Source organism: Pinus tabuliformis, chromosome X (assembly GCF_031772625.1).
Source record: "Pinus tabuliformis cultivar Carrire ecotype Pingquan chromosome X, CPIR1, whole genome shotgun sequence".
Lineage (NCBI taxonomy): Eukaryota > Viridiplantae > Streptophyta > Pinopsida > Pinales > Pinaceae > Pinus > Pinus tabuliformis.
The window spans coordinates 1,473,120,258-1,473,140,285 of record NC_142308.1 but is presented as its reverse complement, the minus strand read 5'-3'; the positions used below and the strand labels follow the sequence as shown (position 1 = coordinate 1,473,140,285).

The 20,028-nt window shown below is 37.6% G+C and overlaps 1 pseudogene; it reads right to left on the bottom strand.

Moving 5' to 3' along the window:
- Nucleotides 1-18,015: 18,015 nt before the first annotated feature.
- LOC149145563 (uncharacterized) lies at nucleotides 18,016-18,800 on the bottom strand (annotated as a pseudogene).
- Nucleotides 18,801-20,028: the final 1,228 nt, after the last annotated feature.

Sequence of the window (20,028 nt, the reverse complement as noted above, 5' to 3'; positions counted from 1 at the left end):
TAACAACTTACAATTATTAATATGGGCTTTATTGACTCTTTACTATGACTCGATCCCACTACATAAATAAGGGGGTTAGGGTGGGACCCTAACACCTTCCACCTTGAAACTTCAACTTTACTTTTCCGCAACCAGCGATTCTAGCCTTCCTATCATCCCCTAAGAAGACATCACCACCATCGTATTTCTCATACTCGTAGAAGCACTCTCTATGGGGAGTGAAGAGAAAGGATGCACCTAAATCAATCAACCATGCCTCATGATCTACATGTGTACTTGAAGAAGCCAAGTACACATCCCCACCTTCATCTGAGGTGGTTTTCACCTTTGCAGAAGGAGCATCATCAGATCCCTTTCCTTATCAGGAGCTTTCGATTTACAGTCCCTTTTGTAGTGCCCTTCCTTTCCACATTTCCAACATACCACCTTTACATGTTTTCCTGGAGATTTATATCTCCCTCTAGATTTAGACCTCCCAATCGATGAATTATTTTTCTTTTTGTTCTAGGATCGTCCTCGTATAGACAAAGCATAACCATTCTAGCTCTACATATTTTTCCATCTCATCTCCTCCGTCAGCAAAGATGAGACTATTTCATCAAATTGCAAGGTAGTTGTATTGCTACCTATTACAATAACCAAACTATCCCACAAATCTAGTAGAGGACACAACAAACTAATGCACTTATCTTCATCTGAAATTTTAATATCAACAGATAATAACTAACTTACCACAGTATTAAATGCGTTGAAATGCTTTATCACCGAGTCTCCATCTTTCATCCTCAGATTATACAACTTTTTACGTAGGAACAGTTTATTCACCAGAGACTTAAATTGGTACAAAATCCCTAAATTGTCCCATAAAGCCTTCGCCATAGCTTCCCTTGATACATTCAACAATACTAAATCTGAGACACACAATCGTATTGTGCTCTCTACCTTCCGATACAACTTCTTCCATTCTTCATCGGACACTCCAGTTAGTTTAGTACTTGGATTTACCATGACCCACTGATATTTATCCAACAATAGATCCTCCATCTTGAGTTTCCATAACTCAAAACTCTGACCATTAAATTTTTCGATCTCTATCTTTCCATTTCTCACTATCTTTTTTCACCACCAAAATCGATCCCGTGGATCTCCCACTAAACAGGGTCTACCACAGGCCCGAGAAAAACCCATCAGCAACAAATTTGTCTTCTTGAAGCCAAAATAGCTCTGATACCAACTGTAGGTTTTAACCCCATATAGAAATTACCTTCATACGAATTCTAAAACACCCTAAATAAATAATGCGAGAGCATAACACATAAAGCACATATACACATATATTTTCCCCTAGATCCCAAAACCGGGACTACCAGCTTTATTTTTTATTGTGTTCCTTTCAATGTTACAATACATATTTATACATGTCGAAGCATCCAATACCATGGACCAAAAACCATTGCGTCCAAAACCATGGACCGAAAACCATCGCGTCCAAAACCATGTGCGAAAAATCATGCACAAAACCATAGGTAGGTCCACCCAACCTAATATAGGGTCCAGAAACAAAATTTTCTAGGGCGCTACCCTGGATTCCATAGAGGGGGGTTACTTGCACCCCTCAAACCCCCTATGACCCCCCCACTACATAATCGGCACAACGGAGGCAGGGCTCCACCCCCCCTTTAACCCCTGGTTAACTACATGGGCTAGTCGTGGAAAGAATATAACACAACCCAACATTCCATGTACCTTCTCGGTATATCAGAAGCCCCCTAGGCTTACCTAAAATCTCACCTTAGATAAACTGTCGGTTGTCTTACTGCTAGAGTACACCGAGAATAACACTCAGGGAGATTACTCGCGCATACAATAGGGTAGTCAGGTAGTATGACTAAGGGTAGTCTGAGGCCTTCCCAGGATGCTTATAAGAGACTTAGCCCATAAGAATTAGGACGGCGAGATGATCGAGGTGGTACCATTAACTTGTCATCTTCAATTTTTGGGTGGTCCCATTTTTTTTCAAAGTGATGACAAGTGACACGGATCTATGTATGGTAGAAACTAGATCTCAAGCCATGGCCAATGAGAAGATCGAGAGCATTGAAAAATAGTTGCCTTCTTTAACGGACCAGATGCAGACATTCATGGCCATATTCACAAGGGGAAAGTCGGTGTTGCAATCAGAGGCACATGGTTTTAATGAAGACCTTGAAAGAGAATCTAGCCATCATCTTCACTTCCATGGAAATCACCAACAATCCCACCCTCGGCCATCCAAGCTGGACATGTACAAATTTGATGGCTCTAATCCGGCAGTATGGATAGCACAAATGGACCAATATTTCACTCTGAATCATATCGTAGATGATGAAACTAAGCTAATTGTGGGAAGCCTTTACTTTGACCAAGAGAGATGGAAATGGTGGCAGTGGCATCGGAAATGCTATCTCGGGAACATTACTTGGCTGGTGTTCACAAAATCCATTTGTAACTGCTTTGACTGCGAATATAATTTTTTGGGTCGTCTTACTAAGCTCTAATAGAAAGGCATAGTAAAAGACTACATTACATCCTTTGAGACATTGACCATCTGGACAGAAGGTCTCGGAGATGCATTCTACTTGGAATGTTTTATAAGTGGTCTTAAAGAAGCCATCCAAGCCCATGTCCGGATGCACCACCCACCCACCTGGATGGATGCTTGCACCACAGTTATCGAAGTGGAACATGCATTAGCTTCCCAGTCACCTTGTCCAAATTTCATAGCCAAGGGATGCCCCACCCAAGCTCAAGGCACTACCCTAGCACTTAAGGTTCAAAAGGTGTCCCCCACAAAAATGGCTGAATGAAGAAAACAAGGCTTGTGTTACTACTGTGATGAAAAATACTCCCCGGGGCATAAATGCAAGGAACCCAAATTCTTTCAAATTGATGCTACTGTTCACAACTCATCTGAGGAAGCCCCACCCCTTAAGTGTTGAAAATAGCAACAAGAAATGATAAAAATAGAATTCAGAAATTCCAATTTTAATTTGTCCTTGAATTGAAATTGTGAATTAAAAATCGAATTTAGTCTCACCAGCTACTTGTAAATATTTAATTAACTAATTATGGATTAATTAGTTGGATAAATTCAAGTTAGAAGTCTTTCTAAAGTCATGCAAGAGTTATCCCTTAGATTAAGGAGATTATCCCTTAATTAAGGAGATAATATTGAGTTATATTTGAGTTGTAGTTAGTTAGCTCAGTTTACTGAGTTAAGTCCAGTTAAATTAGTTCCAAACTATTTGAGGAACTAATTGTGAGTTATCAATCAGTTGATGCATGCATGCACTCAACTAGTGTACTCCAGATAATTGAAGTTTCCCTCATCAGAAACTCATGCATGTCTATTCTGAGAAAGGCCCAGTTGAGCTAAATGTAAAGGATAGTGTACTATCAGTTGCATGTGTTTTCCTATAAAGAAAACTCACGCATGCAATCAAGGGAAGGTTCCTTGAGGATTGCGCAATTCTCACAGTGTGTTAAAGCAGTGTGTGAGAGGAGTGTTCCACTTGGTGAAGGAGATCATCCCAGAGGAACTGCACAAGGAAATAGGATCTTGGAGGGCAAAGGAGAAGGCTTGTGAGAAGCTTTGATTTCCTATGAGCATCCAGGAGGATTGTATTGAGAGCTAAGGCTTTGTATAATTTTGATGTATTTCCACCTTGTATGATAATATAGATATTGAGGTTTTTAGCTGAGGCTTTCCCCTGAGTATTTTCTGTGTTTCATGTGCATTGATTCTTCTTCTTCTGGTTATATGTGTTCAGATCAATCTTGCTCAATCTTTAAGCTTTCGCAAATTGATAGTAGAAGTAGATTATAGTATTTTTCTTTGGTATATTGCATTATTAGATTAATCTACAGTCAGATTTTCTATAGAGATCTCAGAGGTAGATTTGTAGAGAACTTTCAGAATTTCTACTTGGTATCAGAGCTAGCTGATCTATAGAGAAATTTATACATGGTATCAAAGCTAGCCGATCTATAGAGAAATTTCTACATGGTATAGGAGCCAGGTTTATCAAAGCATACTTTATCAGAGCAGTGAACAGTATACGGAGAAGAGAATTCGAAGTTTGAAGTTCAGGGTTTCAGGTGCAAATTGAATTCGTATCATACTTCAAGGTTGGCCAATGGCATTTTATGGCTTGAGACCCGAGTATTCCTTGGGAGGCAACTCAAATTACATAGCATCGAAAGATCACATGGAGGCTATATTAGAAGACAACGGCTTGAAGGATTTCATTGATCAAGAAATCCCAAAGCCAGCTTCAACTAATGCACAAGATTTGGTTGAGTGGAAGAAGTGTGTGACGAAGGCGAGATATATCATCCTTGAGGGAGTTCGAGACCATATTGTCTCGAGTCTCTGTTATGAAACCAGCTCAAGAAAAGATAGAAAAGATAGATCAACGCCTTAAAATTTAGCCTCTTCGAGGGGACAACCTCCTTTACATTACATAAATGAACAATTCTTCGATGATACAAATGACAAAACCTCCTTTCTATATATAGGAGTCTAAGGAGTCACAATATAATCCAGCCGACCTAACAATAATAATATAAAGCCACAAAAATAACAATAGAGGGATTCTATGGGGCACAGAAATAACAATATGGGGGTAATAGAGGCACAACAATATAAATAAGGGGTTTAACTACAATAGTAATGGGGTAATCACTAGTATTATAGGGACCCAACATGCCCCTCTCCTTCAAAAAAGTGTTGTCCTCAATGCTTGAGTAGTTCTGGATACTTCTGCATAAAATTCTCATCCTCCCATGTGGAATCTTCAGCGGATAAGTTCTTCCACTTGATAAGATACTCTGAAATTGATCGATTTCGTAGCTGTCGAGTTCTTGTTTCTGTGACTGCTTCCGGTTCCAATATAATTTTTCCTTCCTCGTCAAGTTCTGGCAATATTGTTTGAATTGGGAGCTTGTCACCTATAACCTTCTTTAAACATGAAACATGGAAAACTGGGTGCAATCGAGAAGCTGCAGGAAGCTCCAATTTGTATGCCATAGTACCAATCTTTTGCAACACCTTGTACGGACCATAATACTTTGGTGATAATTTATTATCCTTCTTAGCTTGCTTTAGGGACATTTGCTTATATGGTTGTAGCCGTAGGAATACCCAATCACCTACATCAAAACTTCTTTCACTGCGATGTTGATCTGCCTGTTGTTTCATTCTATTTTGTGCCAACACGAGGTTATCCTTTAAGAGTTGGAGGACTTGTTGTTGATGTTCGATGTGATGTTCCACTGCCTGAACCTTAGAATTTTCTCTTAAATATGATGTGATGGATGGTGGTTGATACCCATAAAGTGCCATAAATGGGGTCATTTTTGTTGCTGTATGGAAGGAAGTGTTATACCACCATTCAGCCAGAGGCAACCATTTGACCCATTGTGTCTGTTTATCAGATACAAAGCAACGAAGATATCCTTCCAAACATTTGTTTACTATCTCAGTTTGCCCATCAGATTGAGGATGATAAGATGAGCTATGAGCTAACTGAGTACCAAGACAAGAAAATAATTCTGTCCAAAAATTTCCAGTGAAAATGGGATCTCTGTCACTTACAATAATCTTTGGGTTTCCATGTAGCTTTTGAACTGTTTCCATAAATGCAGTAGAAACTGTACTGGCTTTAAATGGATGTGATAATGCACAAAAGTGTGCATACTTGGTAAGTCTGTCAACTACCACCATGATGACACTCTTTCCCTCAGACTTGGGTAAACCTGTGATAAAATCCATTGAAACCTCCTCCCAACGTTGGCTTGGAATGGATAAAGGTTGTAATAGACCCGGTGTCTTAATTGTTTCAACTTTATTTTGTTGGAAAACCAAACATTCCGCCACAAACTTTTGAATATCTGATTTAAGGCCATCCCAAAAAAATTCCTTCTTAACCCTGTGGTAAGTTTTTAAAAATCCTGAGTGCCCTCCTAAGGGAGAAGTGTGCAATTCCATAAGAATCTTTTGTTTTAGCTGGGAATTCTTACAGAGGTATAAGCGATCTTTGTACCATAACAAATCATTTTTCCAGCTAAATGTATCAGAAGTACTGGAATCTTGTTGTAGCTTTCGAATAAGTGCCCACACTTCTTCGTCATTCTTCCATTCCTCCCTTGCTTCATTTATCCAATCTGGTTGGATAATAGAAATGGCACACAACAATGCTTCCACATCCTCATCCTTTCTTGAGAGTGCATCTGCCACCACATTTTGCTTCCCTTTTTTGTAGATGATTTCAAAGTCATAACCCAACATCTTTGTGACCCACTTTTGTTGCTCTTCAGAGGATAATCTTTGTTCTAAAAAGTATTTAAGGCTATCATGATCTGTTTTTACCTTGAAGTGTCTTCCCATTAGGTAGGGTCGCCATTTCTTAAGTGCATGGAGTATTGCCAACATTTCCTTCTCATAAATAGCTTTTCTTAAAAACTTTCCCTTGATTGGACGACTTTCAAAAGCAATGGGTCTTTCATCTTGCATTAGAACAACACCAATTCCATTTCCTGAAGCATCACATTCCACAATAAAGGTTTTTGTGAAGTCCGGTGTAGCTAAGACCGGTGCTTGGCACATTGCCTCTTTAAGATGTTCAAAGGCCTTTGTTGCTTCCAGAGTCCATGAAAATGAATCTTTCTTCAATAATGTTGTTAGAGGTGCTGCTATTCTCCCATAATTCTTAACAAACTTGCGATAATACCCTGTCAACCCAAGAAATCCTCGCAGATGCTTTATGGATGTGGGGATTTTCCATTCCTTAATGGCTTTAATTTTGCTAGGGTCTACCTTAACTCCTTCATGAGATACAATATGACCCAAATATTCCACCTCCTGGACTCCAAAGAAACATTTGGATCTTTTTGCATATAATTGTTTCTCCTCCAATAGTTGTAGCACCCTGTCAACATGTTCAACATGATCCTTCCAAGACTTGCTGTAGATTAGTATATCATCAAAAAATACTAACACAAATTTTCTAAGGAATGGTTTGAAAATTGAATTCATCAAACCTTGAAATGTTGAAGGTGCATTGGTAAGGCCAAAAGGCATGACCAAAAATTCATAATGACCCTCATGAGTTCTAAATGCCGTTTTCGGAATGTCTTCAATCTTCATTCTGATTTGATGATATCCCGAACGAAGATCCAACTTGGTGAAGTAAATTGATCCATGCAATTCATCCAGTAATTCATCAATAACAGGAATGGGGAACTTATCTTTAATAGTGAGCTTGTTGAGCTCCCTATAATCCGGACACATGCGCCATGATCCATCCTTCTTGTGCACCAATACTACTGGAGCTGAGAAAGAACTTTGACTCGGTTGAATTATACCAGCCTCTAGCATTTCTGCAACCATACGTTCAATTTCACTTTTTTGGACATAGGGATATCTGTACGGCCTGATGTTTGGAGGAACACTTCCTGGAATCAGATGAATAGCATGATCATGATCACGCATAGGTGGGAGACCTTTTGGAGTCTCAAATACCTTGGAATGATTTCGCAATACTTTTTGGAGATCTGGAGAAATAGATGATTCCAATGTGGAAACATCTAGCGAACATAATTGTGCAATTACACCTCTTTGCTCCTTTTTTAGAAGCTTTGTCATGCCATTAGAGCTGATTATCTTTCCTGGTTTCCCTGCAATACCCCTTAATTCAACTTCCTTTCCTTCCCTAGAAAATTTGATGAAAAGTTCTTGAAAATTAAAAGCTATTGTACCCAAGGATTGTAGCCATTGGACTCCTAGTACAACATCAGCACCTCCCATTGGAATGGAAAGCATTGGGCTAGTCAATACATATTCTCCCATGGATAGCTTGATATTATGGCACTTTCCAGAGCAATTTATTGTTCCTCCATTTGCAATCATCACTTGACACTCTGGTGCTGGATATAGGAAGCAATTCAATTCTTTTGCTACCCTACAATGAATAAAATTGTGGGTGCTTCCTGAATCAATCAACACTATTACCTTTTTCTTCTTGATTTGTCCTTCTATCTTGATGGTTTGAGGAGTGGTAATTCCCACCAATGCATTACAAGATATGGTCGGATTTATTTGTTCTTCATCTAGGCTTTGTTCCTGGAGTATATCTTCTTCTTTTGACCTTTCTTGCTCCTTTTCTTCTTCCTCTTCACAATCTATGTAGAATAATTTCTTCTCAGCACACTTATGACCTTTAGTGTATTTGCTATCACAACTGTAACAAAGCCCTTTTGCTCTTTTTTCTTCCAATTGTTGTGGTGTCAACCTTATAGGTTGTGGAAGACTAGGGGCAACAACACTTCCATCTTTATAGTTGTGAGTGGTATGCTTCCTGGTTGCCATAATTTTGCTTTCCATTTTTCTTGCTAACCTGAATGCCTTCTCTAATGAATCAGGTTCCCAAAGGCGAACATCATGTTGGATATTATCCTTTAAAGACCCTATGAACACATCAATCCTATGCTCCTCTGGAATATCTTTTACCCTTATGTTCAATTTTTGGAACTCCTCAATGTGCTCCATTACTGAACCCTTTTGTTTGAGACTTATCAATTGGCTAAAAAAAGTGTTGCTTTTTGTATCTTCATAATGTGCTATCAATTCTTCCGTAAAAATTGCCCAAGTGATAAATTTTTTACGAGAGCAAAGCCATTGATACCATACAAACTGATTTGGTTCCAAATATACAGTTGCCATACGTACCTTTTGTGTGTTTTGCACATTATTGAGATCGAAGAATTGCTCCATCTGTAATATCCATGTGGCGGGATCCTTGCCATCAAACTTCCTCATATCGATTTTTGGAATATGGTGATTCTTCGATCCAACATTAGCGTCTATGGAATCATGATTAACATTTCTTTTGTTCTCATCATGAGTTTCCTTTACTACCTTTTCACCATTAGTGACCCTTTCTTGTAGCAACTTCTTCAATTCTTCCATGTCTGTCTTCAAATCTATCTTCAAATCTGCCATGTTAGCTTCCATGCCCTTTATCTTAGATTCCACACCATTTATCTTAGATTCCACGCCACTTATCTTAGCTTCTGTTAGCTTTTGTGAGCGTGACATTTGTTGCACTTGTTCTTGTAATTTTGATATATCATGTAGCATTTCTTCCTCTTCTTCATGAGTCATGCTAGAGCTTTCAGGTTCCTTACTAGGTGTTTGCATTTTCTTTCCTCAGGCCATCAGCTACTAATAATAATGCTTTACTATGCCCTTTGAATTCCATTAAACCAAGCTTACACAAAAAAAAAAAAAACTACACACCTTTTTTCACTTTATAGAAGCTTGATATTGAATCTGATGTATCTCTGTAATTTCGAATCATCCAATTCTGAAATTGCTACTTGTAGTAGCCTTCTGTGTCCTCTTTCCAATGCCACAAGTCTGAGCTAAATTGGATTCTCCAAGGAAGAGTTATGTGAAATCTCCCACAGTGACTTGCTTTTAGACTAGTTCAGCAGAGTGAACTTGTACGACGTGCCACGAGTCACTGTTTCAACCTTTGAATCTAAAACACACACAAAAGAAACTACAGTCCGTCCTCTTTTTGTACCTTCTTACGAAATTTCAATCCGATCCCCAGAGAGAAAGTTATGACGATTTTCCCCAGGTCACCTGTTTTGAATGTAATTCAGGAGTCTGCAAAAAGACCAACTTCCTCAGATCATATCTCCGCAAATATCACGCAAAAAGCTCTGAAATTCGGACCCAAGGTTCAGCACGATTTCTTCTCAAATGCGGTTTTTTTTCGACTTCTGAAACATCACAGAAAAAAAGTTATAGCGAAAATTCCACGATGACCTGTTTGGAGCAGCGAAACCCTAGAATCCAAAGCTCTGATACCAAATGTTATGAAACCAACTCAAGAAAAGATAGAAAAGATAGATCAACGCCTTAGAATTTAACCTCTTCGAGGGGGCAACCTCCTTTACATTACATAAATGAACAATTCTTCGATGATACAAATGACAAAACCTCCTTTCTATATATAGGAGTATAAGGAGTCACAATATAATCCAGCCGACCAAACAATAATAATATAAAGCCACAAAAATAACAATAGAGGGATTCTATGGGGCACAGAAATAACAATATGGGGGTAATAGGGGCACAAAAATATAAATAAGGGGTTTAACTACAATAGTAATGGGGTAATAACTAGTATTATAGGGACCCAACAGTCTCCATGGGAAGGATACTCCATATTCAATGTGGAAGACATTGAAGGACCTCCACCAGAACAATAGCGACCAGAGGAAATTGGTGCTCAAGGATAAGCTTCAATGAATCAAAATGGAGAATGGCGATACTATTTCCACATATATGAACAAGCTCACCACTTGTAGAGATGTGCTTGGAAGTTTGGGAATGAATATTGCCCATGATGATATAGTGAGCCTCACTCTCCTTTGCCTTCCAAAGAGATGGAATAGTTACCAGGACTCTGTGAATGGAAGGGAGAAACTTTCGGATTGGGAACGACTGTGGTCGGATCCCATGCAGGAGGAGATCGGGAGGAGCACTCAAGATGGTTCTTCATCCAAGGATGATGATGAAGAAAATAGGGCCTTAGCGAGTAAGGCAAGGAAAGCGAAGGGGAAGGATTCCCATTCCAAATCGAATTCTTCTCATGGAAGAAATAATGGTGACAAGTCTAAAGTGAGATGCATTAATTGTCACGAGATGGGTCATTATGTGACTAATTTCCCATCAAAGAAGTCCAAGAAGGGATCCTTGGAAGGATCGGAAGCTAAGGCATTAGCCTCTCAGTTCAAAATGGACTTTACTCTCTTCGCATGCATGGTGTCATCGATGATGGGTTGTGTTTAGTATCTTGACAGAGGAGCCTCATTCCAAATGACCGGTGATAAAAGTATATTCAGTGCCTTGGAGGAGAAAGACCTCAGGATGTGCATAGATATGGGTGACGACGAAAGGTATAGTGTTTCAAGAGTGGGCACAGTTTCTTTTCAAAGGGAGCATGGAGCTTCTATCACCTTAACAGATGTGAAGTATGTGCTTGGACTGAAGAAGAACTTGGCATGTGTTGCGATGTTGGAGGACAAAGGCTACGCTATTGTCTTCAGTAAAGGAAAGGTGTTCCTTAGACACATCACCATGAGACAGGTGAAACAGATTGGTTCACGAGTCAAGAACTTGTATGCTCTTGAAGTTCAAGATGCATGCAAAGCCTTGAGGAGCAAGGCAAATGTTAGAGACTTAGTGGTTGAGAGGGAGAGTGAATTACCTCTCAACATGCAGTCCCAGAAGAAGTCTCAGAAAATTGTGGAGGAGCCACAATTGAAGTGGACAGAGGGATCACATGCAGCCATACCTCCAGGTGTGAGGTGGGGTGATGTGAAGTGATAGTATCAAGAAGGCTGAAATTGGGCAGGGTCCATTGAGAGGTTTTATCTCATGGATCATACCTTGCTACGAGAGCCCAAAGTACATAGTAGTGGGAGGAATCAATCGGATTGATGCAGTCAAAAATCAAAGTGATAGAGGCTAGAGAAGTCAGATATTGAAGAGTGCAGAGAAGGATTGACAACAGTGCAGAAAGGCTGAGTCAGCAGAAGCACAAAGTTTTCAGTTACAGAGGCAATAGCAGTCAGAGACTTTGATGACAAATGCATCATACTGATTCAGGTTGGATGTTTTTTTTTGTTTCTTAAGTTTCTGGAGCAAAAACACTAGAGAGAAGTGTTGCATGCATAACATTCCAAATTGTCACGATCAGGATAGAGTTGAATTCATTTCTTGTTGAGAGGAAGTGTTGAAAATAGCAACAAGAAATGATAAAAATAGAATCCAGAAATTCCAATTTTAATTTGTCCTTGAATTAAAATTGTGAATTCAAAATCGAATTTAGTCTCATCAACTGCTTGGAAATAATTAATTAATTCATTATGGATTAATTAGTTGGATAAATTGAAGTTAGAAGTCTTTCTGAAGTCATTCATGCATTATCCCTTGAATTAAGGAGATGAGATTGAGTTATATTTGAGTTGTAATTAATTAGCTCAGTTTACTGAGATAAGCCTAGTTAAATTAGTTCCAAACTGTTTGAGGAACTAATTGTGAGTTATCAGTCAGCTGATGCATACATGCACTCAACCAGTGTACTCCAGATAACTGAAGATTCCCTCATCATAAACGCATGCATGTTTATTCTGAGAAAGACCCAGTTGAGCTAAATGTCAAGGCCAGTGTACTATCAGCTGCATGTGTTTTCCTATAAAGGAAACTCATGCATGCAGTCAAGGGAAGGTTCCTTGAGGATTGCGCAGTTCTGACAGTGTGTTAGAGCAGTGTGTGAGAGAAGTGTTCCACTGGGTGAAGGAGATCATCCCAGAGGAACTGCGCAAGGAAATAGGAGCTTGGAGGGCAGAGGAGAAGGCTCATGAGAAGCTTTGATTGCCTGTGAGCATCGAGGAGGATTTTACTGAGAGTTGGCTAGCTATGAGAGCTAAGGCTTTGTATAATTTTGATGTATTTCCACCTTGTATGATAATATAGATAGTGGGGTTTTTAGTTGAGGCTTTCCCCTAAGTATTTTCTGTGTTTCATGTACATTGATTCTTCTTCTTTTGGTTATATGTGTTCAGCTCGATCTTGCTCAATCTTTAAGCTTCTGCAAATTGATAGTAGAAGTAGATTATAGTATTTTGATTTGGTATATTGTATTATCAGGTTAATCTACAGTTAGACTTTCTATAGAGATCTTAGAGGTAGATTTGTAGAGAATTTGAATAATTTCTACATTGAGGGACCATAGGAGGAAGATGCAAACACCCAACAGGACAATGAGCTCCCAGCTATGCCAGAAGAACCAGTTATCTCCTAACATGCTTTGGTAGGCAATTATGTGCCCCAAACTCTCAAAATTAGAGGTTTTATTAAACATCACCCTGTAGTAGTATTCGTTGATAGTGGCAGCACTCGTGACTTTGTCCATCAAAGAGTTGTCAAAGCTGTTCATTTTTTTGTCTGGGCGGTCTCTAATTTCTAGGTCCAGATTGCTAATGGGTGGATAATGAAATGTGAAGGCCACTGTGAAAATATCAAACTTCAGATGGGAGATTACCACCTAAAGACCCACATGTTTGCCATCAACATGGGTATTTGTGACATTGTCTTAGGTGTTGAATGGCTTCACACACTAGGCCCAATCATAATGGATTTTTAGGAGTTATATATGAGTTTTAAGCAGAATGACCACATGCATACCCTCTGTGGACTCTAGCCAAGTGCTCCTTCTATCATCAGCTTGCATAAAATGGAAAATTTGTTTAAAAAGGGCCATCATGGAGTTACCACCCATTTTAATGCCATCCAGGCCATCGAGCCCAATACTCTTCATATTCATCCTGAGATGCAATAGGTCTTAAACTGCCACCATCCAATCTTTCACAAACCTAAATAGCTTCCACCCTCTAGAGGGGAACATGATCATAGCATCACTTTTGTCCCAGGGGCACAACTATTGAATGTGTGCCCATATAGATATCCTTTCGCCCAAAAAAATGAAATTGAAAAAATCATCAAGGAACTCCTGGAAGCCAGTGTCATTCATCCTAGCATCAATCCTTATTCATCACCAGTGGTCATGGTGATCAAGAAAGATGGGGAATGGTGCATGTGTCCAAACTTTAGGGCCCTCAACAAGCTCATAGTCAAAGATAAATTCCCTATCCCAGTTGTTGATGATTTGCTAGATGAACTAAATGGTGCTCAATTCTTTGCATGAAAGAAGTAGACATTCCTAAAACTGCTTTCCGAGCTCATGAAGGCCATTATGAGTTCTTGGTCATGCCATTTGGTCTTTGTAATGCTCCATCCACTTTTCAGAGCCTCATGAATCACCTACTCAAACAATATCTCAGAAAATTTTTCCTCGTTTTTTAATGACATTCTCATCTACAGCCTCACCTGGGAAAAACATCTTCAACATCTAGACCTTCTCTTTCAACTACTCTGGAAGCATAAATTATTTGTCAAAATGTCCAAGTGCTCTTTTGGCATGGAAGAAGTCGAGTATTTGGGCCACATTGTGGGTCGTGAAGGTGTCAGGGTGGATCCCAAAAAGATCCAGGTAATGCAGGATTGGCCCCAACCAAAGGCCTTGAAGAGTTTGAGGGGATTCTTGGGTCTCACGGGATACTATTGCAAATTTTTCCATAATTATGGTCGCATTGCTAGATCCCTCACTAACCTTCTCAAGAAAAATTCATTCCTTTGGACTGATGAAGCACAACAGGCATTTATGGCTCTCAAAAAAAGCATGTGTTCGACTCTTGTATCAACACTACCTGACTTCACCAAATCTTTTATGATTGAATGTGATTCTTCATGCATGGGTATTGGGGCTATCTTAATGAAGAAAGGTCGACCCTTGTGTTGGGAAATTTAATTGCTTAAATTGCTTTCATTAAATTATCAACCATGGATACTTGTAAGATTGTGATGATGCCAACAAAATATATGCAGGAGTAGGCAACTAACTCTATGTCTAACTAAATGATTTATGATTCAATATAATATGCAAGGGAAGAGGCTCCTAATTGAGGAGGTCCTGGTTGTCCTTCCCTACAATATTATAGATTTAAAAGAAATCATTGATTACATAAAACCAGAAACTTGAAATAAAGACAAGAGAATGAATTTTAATTGTTGTTTAGATTCAAATAGAGAGAGAGACTAACTTAGTCCCTTGATTTTCCCCTCATATACTGATCCAAACTAAACTAAGATGCATTCATAAGCATAAGAAATGAAATAACTTGAAACTTAAAAGCAAAAGAATGAATTTCAATTTATCATGCAAATCAAATTGAGAGAGAGCCTAACTTAGACCCTTGGTTGTCCCCTCATATGCTAATAAGATTTTAATTTAAAACCCATTCATCAATCACAAACAAATCCTCAAACATCTTGGCAATTAAATGAAATAAGATATTATGAAATAAAATGTTTCTTTGATCTTTTCAAAGTGAGCTCAATTCTCTTAAGAACAAAGTGACAAGCTATTCCATATACTACATTAAGACAATTTATATCTAAAACTATAGAATGGAAATATATGTAAAATGAAGCTTTATTCTATTCCATCATAAGTTGGATACATGCTCCAAGAGTCCTCCCTCTTGGAATGGAGGAGGTACTCCTATTTATACAATGGGATGAGATAACAAACTCATAATGATGATCCACTAATCTCTCTTTAGTTCCATACATCTCTCAACCATCTAGACACATAACCCCCTTTTGTCCTTGATCTTCTCCATGAGATCATGATCTTTTCCATGAGGCTTATCTTATCAAATTCGAATTTGATCATTCAAGGCCACATAAAGATGCCTTGGAAGCTTCCTTTGTACCTACACATGTTAACAAACTCATTCTAATTGTTAGGTATAAGTATAAGAATATTATTTTCTAAAGTTTAACCATAAATCCACTTTAAAATGTTAAGAATTAATAAACTTTGGAAAAGCATAGTTATAACCCAATGATGAGGTAAATGTAATGATGTGGAGGTGGAATGGAGGTGACATGAAGGTAATATGGAAGTAACGTGAAGGTATTGGTGAATAATGGAGTGAGAATAAGGACTATTTTGAGGCCCAACATACCCCCAAACAGAAGGTATTGCATGTCCTCATGCATTCTATTACATTACTTTTTGATAGTTGAGCTTTGGCTTAAACTCTGCATGATATAATTTATTTAACTTTTGCAAAGTGTTTTTGATGAACTGCAACTTGGTTGGTTTTTGTGTTTCAACCATATTTTGTTTGTTGCATTCAATTTTAATGTATGATCATTGCATATAATGTGATTTTTATTGCAGAGTATTTTTGTTGGAATGCATCATGGTTGGTTCTTGTGTAACAACCATGATTGTGTTGGCATCCAATTAACTTTTAAATACTTTTGACAAAGCCATTTGTATGCTCATGTAATAGTGAATATATTTTGAAGGTAAGTGGGGTTTAGAATGTGATATATGAATATGGATGTTATATGAATGTGACAAAGTATGTATGTAAATGTATCCCTCCCCTTAAATGGATGGTTTTGGCAGTTATGTGAAATGAGGAAAGGAAGTGAAGTTTTTCCAAAAATTATTATTCTAACTTTTCAAGGAATTCAATGGTTAAAAGTTAGAAAATATCATACCTTAACTTACCCTTCTAAAAATGGATGAGAGTTGTGCATGTGTCGCTGCAAAAAATGTTGTTCATAGTTTTCTTTACTTGGTTGTGAAAATGGTGGATGAAATCAAAAAAGTGAATCTTTTATTGTTGTTGCATCTGCTGTTAAATCTGTTGTTGGATCTTCTGCTGAATGTTCGGAATCTGCTGCTAAATGCAGCTGAAAATGTATAAGGCTTTGAAGGTATATAGAAGTTACATTTCCCCCCCAGCCTTATTTATTGACTTGTCTTTTAAGTCATGAAAAACTGAAAAACAATGAAAGGAAATCGGCTTCATCTGCTACAAAATATGGGTCTTCAAGTCTTCAACACTTGATGGCACAAATCTTACTATGTGATTAAATGTGTTGATGTCAAACATAGCAAGAAGTTGTTGACTTAGTGGCCATTAATGAATGCCCCTAGCTAACACAAGAGCTCCCACCATTGAAAAATGAATATGGAAATGTCATGCTTTATGGATTTACACTTGGTGGAATTCAAAATCTTTTTCAAAAAGGGAGGTGCAAGGTAGTGGTTGTGGACATGGATTTGTCTTCAGAATTTTTCATGAATTTAGTCTTTGGAAGACTAATTGTTGTCACAATGCAATCTCCTTAATGATCACTTTATTATCCTGTAACCTGTAAAAAACTTGGCAGAAAGAAAGCATAAGTGTGTTCAAGAAGAATTGCACATTTCCTTCATGATTCTTACACAAAAATTTCATACCAAATAAAACAAATTTAAGAAAAGTCAAAGTGTTGAAATTAACTCAATTCATGATATTAGTATCAATCCATTCTTAAAAATAACCATGAAAAGTAATATTCCCTGTTTGTGTCAGATAACTCATGAAATGTGCTCAGCAAAAAGATTGACATTAGAAAAATCTGTTGTGTTTTGCATATTAGTATGTCACATAAAAACATTCAACAGAAAGATGTTATGAGTTTAATGCCAACTTGAAGCTATCGAAACAAGATAATCATCATCTCTAGAATCCTCCAATGTTTGATAAATCGATTTTCGAAATGTGTTTCCAAGTATCCCATTTTTTTATTTTCAAATCTACGTGAATTTTGGGAATTTTTTTTTTAAACAACAAATTTAAAAAGAAATTATCAAAAGTAATAAATAAATGAAGACATAGATTTTTGATTTTTTATTATTATTATTATTATTATTATTTATGTTGATTTTTTTATTTATTTAATTTTTTTTTTAAACAACAAATTAAAAAAACATAAATTTTTTAATTTATCATTTAAGTTGAGTTTTTTTTTTGAAATGGTAAAATCAACAAAATTTTATTTATTAAAAACTAATAAAGAAAAATTCTAAAAATAAACTAACACTAAAATGAAGTTTCCAAACTCATCAACGTTTTATTTTTTTTGTTTTTTTTCTTTGAAATCAATGTCCAAAGGAAAGAATTACCATGTCTTTTTAAGCTCAAAATATGCTTCACTGCTGGTGAATTGGCATGGTGAAGTGTATGATGTATTTCTGAGGCATGGACGATGTCGCTGGTGAATTGGCAACCCGCGACAGCTGCTGATGAGTACGTTATAAAAGCATATAATAGTCAATGCCTACTCCAAGTAACTGGTGAAAAATAGAATGTTGTGAATGAATTTTAAGAAGAGAAAAAAATAAATGAATTTAACTATGCCAAGGGAAAAGCTAAAACATATCATAGCACTCCACTTAAATAAAAGAGATTCCCTTGTCAAAATTGTGGTCAGAGTCCAGAAAAGGCTTCCAGATTCAAATCTTCCCTTGCCGTTGATGAACTGCGTGAGTTTCTGGCATGCTTATTTGCAGTATGTACAGAGTTCAAGGTGTTGAGATAGAAATATGAAGCCCCAAGGTTGGGAGGCTGGTCAGCTGTGCTTCTTCGGCAAGCAAGAAAACACTTTATCAACCCTCTTAAAAAGGGGCCATTGTATCTGGTTCATACTCCATATAATACATTATTCCTCCCATGCATAGGCAAAAAAGTGCCACTTCAGCGTTTCTTATATCTGGAAGTAGATATCTGTTCGCTAAAATATACCACAATGAATCTGCAGCTCGAGGAAGCACATAAAGAGCTAATTCTTCTCATCTGCTCTTCCTCTATAGCAAAGCAGACAAAGCAGCCATGCCTCCAGCAAACCAATACACAAGCTTATGGTCCCTTGTTAAAACCTTTCTTTGCAAGCATATAACTCCCTAAAATATTCCTACAAAAGCCGACAGGATTGATGTAGAGCACACAACGCCATCAATAGCATTCCACCATGTCTGCATGGGAGACTCCATAAACTTTTAAAGATGAAGGACAACATACGACACAAACGTCAATGAGAAATATAATGGATATGTCTTCCTGAACGTTGAATACATTGCATTGACATTATGTGCTAAACATGAGGCTGAATCCGGATGTATAACAGAACATAGAATAATTGAAGCAGATGGATCCAATTTAAGAGACGGGGAACCCTTTCTGCTCAACAAATAAGCAGAGAGAGAGAGACCAGATCAAAATGCTTTGACTGCTTCACAATAGGCGTATTGGATTTCTGGACTTTGGTTTGTAGATGCTCATTTTGAGCCAGGCAACATGTGAGGGTGCAAATCGCTCAAATCGAGCCAATAAATCTGCATGCAAAATCACTCAAATCGCTTAAAATCTGCTCTACTACCAGCGAAACCCATAATTCTCTGCACATTGATTGTAAAAACCGTTTTTCTTCATGTAGTTACCAAAATAGGGTCTTGAAGAACCGTGATTCCCTCTCAAGCCGTTAGGAATTCAAGAAAACGATTTCTGGGTTATGTAATTCATTCTGTTATGAAAAAAAACCCATGTCTTCGTTTGTCCAGATTTGTCCTGGTTTGATCACAAACCACTTTTTAAAACTGACGTTTTTCAGGGGTTGCATATGGATTACCTGTAAGATTGATTTGCGTGGGAACCTCATCTGGTCAATGGTGTCGATTTGGTTGAATTATAATCATCAGTATGGATCGATCGATCCATTTTTCCACAACATTTTGATTGTTCCCAAATCCACGACCTTGGCGAATATATGTTCTTTCCAATTCCATGGAGCTCTTAGTGAATGCTTCCTTGGCTGCAATCACAGTGGCCTCAAACTTTCCAAATTCACATTTATCTGCAAAAACCTGCGTTGCAAATTCTTCTTGATGTTTCGCATAGGGCAATACTTCTCCAGATTTTAGATAAGCAAAGTTTTGGAGCCCATCCTTTTGCACCTCCATCCTTGCGCTTGCTACGATTCTTCTTCAATTTTGTTGAGGATACAGTCTTCCTCTATGATGTTTCACTTGTTCCAAAGAAACAAAAACAAAGAAATAGGTGTCGTGGCAAAGATCCAACAAATTGGTGACAAATCCATATTGCGCATGGCCAAGAACTACAACCATTTCCTATACATTTACTATCACAAGCATCCAATTGCTCGCCTTGTGACAAAAGATGGAGTATGTATTGGGATGTTCAATTAATGGAGACAAACGATCAAGATCTCAGCGGGCTGTTATTTTTTATATTTTTTTATTTAAAATTTTTTTAATTTAAAAAAAAAAATGAAATTGAACCTATCTCTAAAAAAATTGTTTTTTTTTTTTTTTTTTTTTTTCTTTTTATAATAATATATATATGATATTTATTAAGTGAGAAATTTTTTATTTTCATTATTTTTTTAAACTAAAATTCAAAGAAAAAAACTAGATTTTATCTAAA